The sequence below is a fragment of the Panthera tigris genome, chromosome E2 (assembly GCF_018350195.1).
Source record: "Panthera tigris isolate Pti1 chromosome E2, P.tigris_Pti1_mat1.1, whole genome shotgun sequence".
NCBI lineage: Eukaryota > Metazoa > Chordata > Mammalia > Carnivora > Felidae > Panthera > Panthera tigris.
The window spans coordinates 54811566-54819798 of record NC_056674.1 but is presented as its reverse complement, the minus strand read 5'-3'; positions in this window follow the sequence as shown (position 1 = coordinate 54819798).

The following is an 8233-nucleotide window of genomic DNA, read 5'->3' as shown; positions in this document are numbered from 1 at the left end:
CAACCCAGCCCCGGGGTCTGCCTTCCCAGCCCCGGGGTCTGCCGCAGCTGCGACGCGCGCCGAGGGAAGCGGGGGTCTCCATGGCAACGTTGACGTCAGGGACCCGGGGCCCGGCACGCCGCCTCCCGTCCCCGCCCGCCGGCCTGGCGCAGCCCCAGCCCCGATCTGCGGCAGCTGGGACGCCAGAGGCGTTGGAGCCGCCCCCTGCCTCCTGACCTGTCCCGTCCTGGCCACCGGAGGCGGACAGGTGTGAGCCAGGCCCGCCAGGTCTCACCTGCCTGCCAGCTTCCCCGCGACCCTTTGTCCTCCCATGGCCCTCTGCCGGCCAAACCGACCTTCCTTCCTAGGGAGAATGGCATGTGAATCGGATGCGGGAGGTGATGAGCCCCGACCCCCTCCTCCACCCTCCCAGACTTCCGTCTGCCTCCCTCCGCTCCGCTCCACAACAGAGGGGGGCGGTTTGTAGTTGAACAACTCCCAAATCGTCATATATCCCTCCCCCACCACTCTGCCTCCGCCCCCTTGCCTCTCTCTCCTGCTGCTCCTGCCCCCCCACTTCGTCTTCCTCCCTTCTGCCGGTCCGTTCCTCCCCGGTGCCAGCCTCTGCCTCAGGGCCTCCGCACCGGCTCTTCCCACCGCTTGGAAGGTGCTTCCCTGCTCCACCTGCCCCAGGAGTTGGTCATTTCCGGCTCTTGCAGGTGGAGACACATGAGCTCGGTGCCGCCCCCTCTTGGAGGCGCTCGTTCCAGCCGCCTGCACCGCCTTGCAGCTCTCTCCGCCGTCGCGATGAAAAATGGTTTGTGGGGTTATCTGGCTAATGGCTGCCTCCTCCCTCAGACTGAATGTGGTGGAGGATGGCGTTTGCTTTATTTACTCCTGAGTCGCCAGCGTGCCTGGCGCACAGTTGGTGCTCAGTGCATTAAAAAAAAAAAAAAAAAAAAAAAGCCTCGTTGAGATACAATTCGCCAGCCCCACAATCCACCCAAGTGCACAGTTCCACGGTTTTTAGCATAGAGTTGTGCAGTCAATTTAGAACATTGTCATCACCTCCAAAATGAACCCCTGCCCATGCCTGTCCCCCATCCCCTCAGCCCTAAGCAACTGGTAATGAACTTTCTCCGAAGATTACCCTATTCTGGGCTTTCCTATGATCATGGTATAGGATCCCACTTTTGTGACTGGCTTCTTCCACTTGGCACAGTGTTTTCAAGGTTCAGAGCAATACGCTTTTGCTCAGTAAATGGACGAAAGGCTACGGAACCAACTCCCTCTCCTGGCGAGCTGACAGCACGCGGGAGGAAGGACACTGGATCCCTTGTGGGACCTGCCTCAACATGAGGGACAGAGCTCTGACAGAGACTGCGCGTGGCCTGGCTGCCTGGGTACACCCTTGACTGTCTTCAGCTCAAGGCCAACACCGACTCTGCTTGCCCAAACCCTGGTGTCGACATAGGTCAGATGTCAGATGTCTCGTTTCATCAGGAGCCACTTTGCTTTCTTTACTTTGGGGTTTACCTTCCTTCCATCCATCCATCCATCCTCCCAAAACGCATGGTTATGATCTCCCAAGCTTTCTCTTGTAAATGATATACTACCCTTCCTTTTTAAAAAAAATTCTTTTTAAATTCATTCATTCTGAGAGAGAGAGAGAGAGAGAGAGAGAGAGAGAGAAAGAGAATCCCAAGCAGGCTCTGCACTGTCAGCATAGAGCCCCATGCGGGGCCCAAACCCATGAATCATCAGATCACGACCTGAGCCGAAGTTGGATGCTTAACCGACTGAGCCGCCCAGGCGCCCCTAAGTTTGCCTTTTTCTCTAAAAAATGTGGACACTAGAACAATTTACATTATATAAATGACTTGCATCCTATTTCTATAAGGCAGGACTTATCCTGAACAGCCACCACCAGGGGAGAGAACCCCCAACCCCATGCATAACGGACACCTATGTAACTCCAGGGCTGGGAGGGGCTTATGATGCATTACTGCTCTCCATTAAAACCCCCAGGAGGGAATCACTGACCCACCTCCACTTCAGCAAACCCCTGTGGCCACTGCTGGGGGGAGCCCCAAAGAGGAGCTGACATGGTGTATCCAACGCCCCATTCCCTGAGCCTCCTTCCCACTGGATGCAACAGCCTCTTCTCCTACCTGGCAAATCCGAGAGGAGACAAAGCCTGGTATTTTCGAGGAACAGCTTGTCATTCCTACCATTACACTGAGAGGAAACACAAACAGCCAAGAGGTCTGTTGCCAGGAGTTTGGTGGAGACCTTCTAGCCAGTGCTCAGCCTTCTCCTGCCGTGGGGATGACCACATGTGCTCCGGACAAGGTTTCCTTTCTGGAGGTGTGTCCGGAGGGCAGGTCTCCACGCACTGATGCGTGGATCAGGAACCACGAGGACTGCATCTCCCCGCCGAACCTGAGAGAGGCTAGCTCAGGCTAGCCTTAGCCAGCATTAGAGACGGCACGGGAGGGAAGGCCAGCACTGAGGTTTTCAAGGCCCCACCCCAACCTGAATAGAGGACACTGAAAAATAAAGCAAAGTCAGATATCCCACCACATACAGCTGTGCACGTTGTGCACTGTACGAGGATGCCCCACATTTAAGGGAGTGTGTGGATTTACTATGCAAACTGGTATAATGACGACTGTCCAGCAGATGGCAGTAGAGCGTTTTTGAGGCGGGGACAAACGTTCACAACGACGGGCCAGCACTGCGCTGAGAGAAGTCATGGTGGCCAGGGCACCACTCACCCTCCCAGACCCAGACACAGCAGAGAGGAGCAGCGGCCATCTCTTCGTTAAGAGAATTCTTTTTCGATGCCGTTTTAACAAATTGGGGTGACATTCGCGTAACATAAAAGAAACCATTTTAAAGAGGCATTTAGAGCGTTTACACTATCGTGCAATCAGTACCTCTATCTAGTTCCAAAGCATTTTCCTCAGCCCCAAATAAAACCCCATATCCATGAGGCAGTCACTCCCCAGCCCCTCGTAAACATCAGTCTGCTTTCTTTCTGTGCAGATTTGCCTATTTTAGATTATTGCCTATATATGGAATCCACCAATATGTGGTCTGTTGTGTCTGGCTTAGGTGACTCAGCATGATGTCTCTGAGGTTCATCCACGAGGGACCGTGTGTCCATGCTTCATCCTGTCTTACAGACAGATAATCGTCCATCGCCTGTAAATAGCACATCTATTACGTGTTGGTGGATATTTGGGTTGTGTCGACCTGATGCCACTTCTAAAAAGGGGGTGTGTAACACAGAAAGTAAACGACACAAATCTTAAAAATGTGGAGCTCCAGGGGTGTTTAAACACCCGTGTGGCTGCAGATCGAGCTGTAGAGCATCTTCATCACCCCAGAAGCTTCCCTCCTCCCTTCCCAGTCGATGACACCTCCCACCCCCTGCACTATCAGTGACCACGGTTATCACCTCTGTAGTCATAGATGCCTCGTGCCCGTCCATGCACTTCACGTAAATGGAACCCTCCGGCAAGCCCTCCTGGCTCCTTCCACACACGTAGCGTGTGTCCAATTAATTCACGCCACTGTGGGTATCAGAAGTTGGCTCTTTTGGCCTTTTTCTGCAGAATTCCATCACACGACTAAGTCACTGTGCGTTTTATCGATTCTCCTGTTGAAGGGGAGGGGGGGCGCTCAAGCTCTTCCACTGCGAGACCACCCTGGTTTGTTTATTCTCCTCTTAGTGGACATTTGGGTTGCTTCCGCTTTTTGGCTCTTACGAATAATGCTGCTATAAACACCCTTGTCTGTGTCTTCTGGTGGACACGTGCACTCGGTTCTCCCGGGTCTATATACCCAGGAGTGGGGTGGTGGGGTCACAGGGTAGGCTGGATGGTTAGCTTTTAGTCGATACGCTTTCCAAACCCGCCGAACCAATTTCTATGCCTGCCAGCAATGTGTGAGAGCATCTGGCAGCTTCCACCTCCACCTCTGAAAACAGGTGCAAGCTGATTCTTGGGTCCCCAGTTGCACGGTCCTTCTGGCTTGGCTGAGGCTGAGGCAGATGTGCCCGGCGACCGTGCAGTCTCCTTAGGACGGTTTTCTCAGCCTGTGGGGGAGGGGGCTCCCCCTGTAACCTGTCCCTCTGTCCCCTAGCATGGTTAGCCACCGTCTTTGTTTGGGCTTCCCCAGAAGCAAGCTCTGGGATGAAGATTCCAGCATGGGTGGCTTATTTGGGAAGTGGTCCCAGGATGGGATGGAGGGAAAGTGAGGGCGAGAGCAGAAGGAAGTGCTAACAGGCTGGTGAGCCCTGGGGACAGCAGACCGTCCCCAGGGGAAGCAGATGGGAGTCTCCACCTCCACTTGGAGGGAGAACGCAGGGGCACTGACACACCAGCCGGGCAGGCCACTGAGAAAGCTGCTGCCAGGCAGGGGTGCGAATTCTAGGCCCTCGAAGCCCCCAGTGAGAAGAAGCCAAGGAACGTGAACATTACCCTTGACTCCTTGCTGGCCTTCCCTCCACACCAGGCACCGTGTTCCGCACTTTCACTCCCAAGCTCCTCTTGAATCTTTCTTTCCAAGGTCCCTGCCCCGGTCCCAGCCCCATCCATTCACCAGCCAGCAGCGGACAGATCTTCCCAAAATGCCTGGGTTCTAAGGTTGGCTGCGTCCGCCGCTCCCCGTGTGGCCTTGACCAAGAGACCCACCCTCTCCTGGCCTCCACTTCCCCATCGGTCAAGAGGGATCATATCTGCACCCACCCCTTAGGCGTATCAGGTGTAAATGAGTTCAGACCTACAAGCCTTACCCTTGTTACTGTGCCTGGCACCCAGGAGGGGCGGTATAAGCATTTCGTTAGAAAATGAGCCCGATCATTGCAACCTCCCTATCATTCATAGCCTTCAAGATGAGCCCCAGTCATCAAAGGAGGATTAATGAAACGTCGAATCCAGAAGATACATTCACCTGGAACGGGTGACTATGACCTTATTTGGAAAAAGAGCCTTTGCAGATGTGATCATGTTAAGGATCTGTCCACGGGGTCGTCCTGGGTCATCCAGGTGGGTCCTAAATCCAATGGCAGATGTCCTGATAAGAGAAAGCAGAGGGAGATTCGCTGGAGAAGGGGTGGGGGGTGGGCGTGTGGGACACAGCAGAGGCTGGAGGGGCAAAGCCACAACCGGGAACACCAGGACCCCCCCGGGAGCTGGAAGAGAGAGGGAAAGTTTTCTCCTCTAGAGTTTTCAGACAGTGCGGGGCCCTGCTGACGTCCTGGTCTTTAGAACCTCAAGAGAGTAAGTTTCTGTTGTTTCAAGCCCCTGGGTTAAAAGTAAAGACACACCGTGGCTCGGCTGTGCCGGGGGAGGGCACTGGCTGGACTCTGGGCATTCTGGGGGGCAGGCGGGGGCAAAGGATGTGAGGTTTCCCAGCGGGGGCGGGCAGGTCCCGCCAGACTAAGACCCGGAGAGGGGAGAGGTGTTCCTCCGAGAGCCAGAGTTGTGGAGGGAACTACTGTGAAGCTGGGACGCCCGGGGGAACCCCTGGCCGGGCAGCCTCACTCTCCAGGCTCCCCCAGAAGCCAGTGGGTGGAGGAGCCCCAGGTGACGCAGGACAGAGCGAGGAGGGGGACCGAGGATGGGACGGCTGGCAGGGACCCCCCCCTTCCATCTGGTATCGGGCGCACCTGCTGTGAGCCGCCCCCCTCTCCCGGGTGGGAAGGATCGGGGATGGAGCAGGCGTTCGCGCCTCGTACACGCACGTCTCCACCTGCAGCTGGCCCGCCCGCCACGCCTGAAGTCTGGGGCCTTCCTGATCCTCGCCCGCGGCTCCTGCTTTCCCCGTGTGGCCAGAGGCCTCTGGAAGTGAGGAGGGCCAGGAGCGGGCAGCAGGGATGTGGAGAGGCAGGGCAGGTAGGGAGGGTAGGAAGGTGGTGTAGGAAGGACCAGGGAGGCAGCGAGGCGGCTGCTCGGTCCCCTGGACAGGGATGAGGGGCCCGGCCCAGGGTGAGGGAGGTGGAGATACTGATGGAGGAGGAGGAGACTCAGGAACATTCTCAAGCGGCTTCTGAAGGCAGGCAACGGGCTGGATGTGGGGCGTGAGCGACGGGCCACCGCGCTGGGGTAACACTGGGCAAAGAAACCCTGCAAAGCGAATGACTTAGGAGAGGAGTGGAAACAAAGTCTCTCCTTGGACTCCTCCAACTGCCTCCTGGGGACATGTGGGTGAGCGGGCAGCCGGGTGGATGGCTCTAGGCTGCCGAACTCAGAGAGGCTTCCAAACACCAGCAGCATCTGGGTTTCCCAGAGGTCCTGGAAAGCAGAGTCTCGGGCCCCACCCAGACCTTGGAAATCGTAACTCGCATTTTCCCAAGACCCCCAGGTGACGAAGAGGCCCATCGGTCCTAGAAGTTCTGGACGAGAGCTGCCGTGAGGGCCCTGATGCAGAGACTGGCAGCCTGGGTTTCGCCCAGGGAGTGATTTTGTCCCTGGTGGACATTTTTGGCTGTTATGTCTGGGGGCGGGGGGGGGGGGGGGGGACTGGGTGCTATTGGCATCTAGCAGGCCGAGGCCAGGGGCAACGCAGGACATTCTCGGATGCACAGAACGGCCTCGTGACAAAGGAGGGTCTGGCCCCCAATGTCAACGGTGCCGAGGGTGAGCAGCTCGGGACGTTCAGAGGAGTCCTGACCTCGGCCCAGGTCTTGTCCCCTTCCCGTCCCCGCCGAAAGGCTCCCTCGAAGCCACACAGAAAGGCCAGATGTCAATGAGTCACTTACAGTTTATTTTTGCCTGAAAGTATTTCACATCTCTGAACACAGCTAACGTGACAGTAGTATTAACCATCAGGAAAAGCAACAGTGCGAAGGGAAAAGATGGCATGTCTCGGCTCTTTTTGTTTCTTTTTTAGAGTTTTTTTGTTGTTGTTTTTTTGTTTTTTTTGTTTTTTTGTTTTTTTGTTTTTGCTTCTTCCTGCACCAGAGTGCTATAAAGTTTGGGACCGGAGGGGAGAGAATAAAACCAAACAACAGAAAACAACAACAACAGAAGAAAACAAAACACGAAACAGAACACACTCACACGCACACACAAAATAAAACCTGGCACGTAAAATGAATTAAGACTGAAACCCAATTTCTTTTTTTTTTTCCTTTTTTAAAAAAATGAGGGCATAGTCGGGGGGGGGGTGGGTAATAAAGTCTACCTAGCAAAGTATAAAACGACAAAAGCATGGTTTCCATTGAATAAGATTAAATATATATAAAACAATTACATTGACTGAGGGGTCAGGGCTGGGGGTGCCGGAGGGGGACGGTATTTGTGCTAAACCAACAGAAGAGGGGGCTTGGGGGGAGAGGGGACCCCAAGTAAACCATAAAAGGGCTGTTCTGTACAGGGAGGGCTTGTTAAGAAAAAGCCGACTGTTTACAAAAGAAACGGAGGTTGGTTTGTCTTCGGGGCAGGTGTGGGGACAGAAAGGGTGTCTGTGCTGTAGCGGTCACATTCATAGGGGTGGGGTGGGCAGTCAGGCTGGTGGAGGCGACGTCTCTCTCTTCTCCCAAGAGACCATGCAGAGAAGCAGGCATGCGTGAGGAGACCACGTGAAGCACAGGATGGCGGGGAGGCCACAGGCCGCAGTCTCAGTGGGGACAGGGATGGCAGAGGCCACCGGAGATGGGAGCTCTCCGGGGGACGGGGCTGGGGCAGCTGTTCCAGGGGATGGACCAGGGAGGACAGGTTAGCACCCCCCAAACGGCGTAAGAGGGGGCTGAGAGAAAGCCGGGGCCTGGTAGGAACAGGACTACAACGTGGGGACCCCACTTCTGCCCCCCAGCCTGACCCTCACCCGGGGGCAAGTTGGAGACATCTGGGAATTGGAAACGCACAGTGGGGGTGGGCGGACAGACGGCCGAGCATTAGCATACAGAATCCATTACGAAAAAGCAATTAATTTTCCAAGGAGGTTTTTTTTTTTTTGTCTGTTTCCTTTAAAAAAATAACAATAATACTACCACTACCCCAACAGCTGACTGGTTTATACAGTACTACGGGCCAGGGGAGGGCGGGGTGGGAGGGCAGGAGGGAGGGAGGGAGGGTCAAAGACTTCATAAATAAGAGGCAGGTCCCAGACCCGCAATTTGTCAACATTTCTTAAATAGGCGCATTATTTAAATCTTATGTACAACAAGAATCACTTTGCATAGCAATGGCGAGGACACAGGACGGTGCAATGACATGTCTGGGTTTTCTTGTCCCAATGGTGG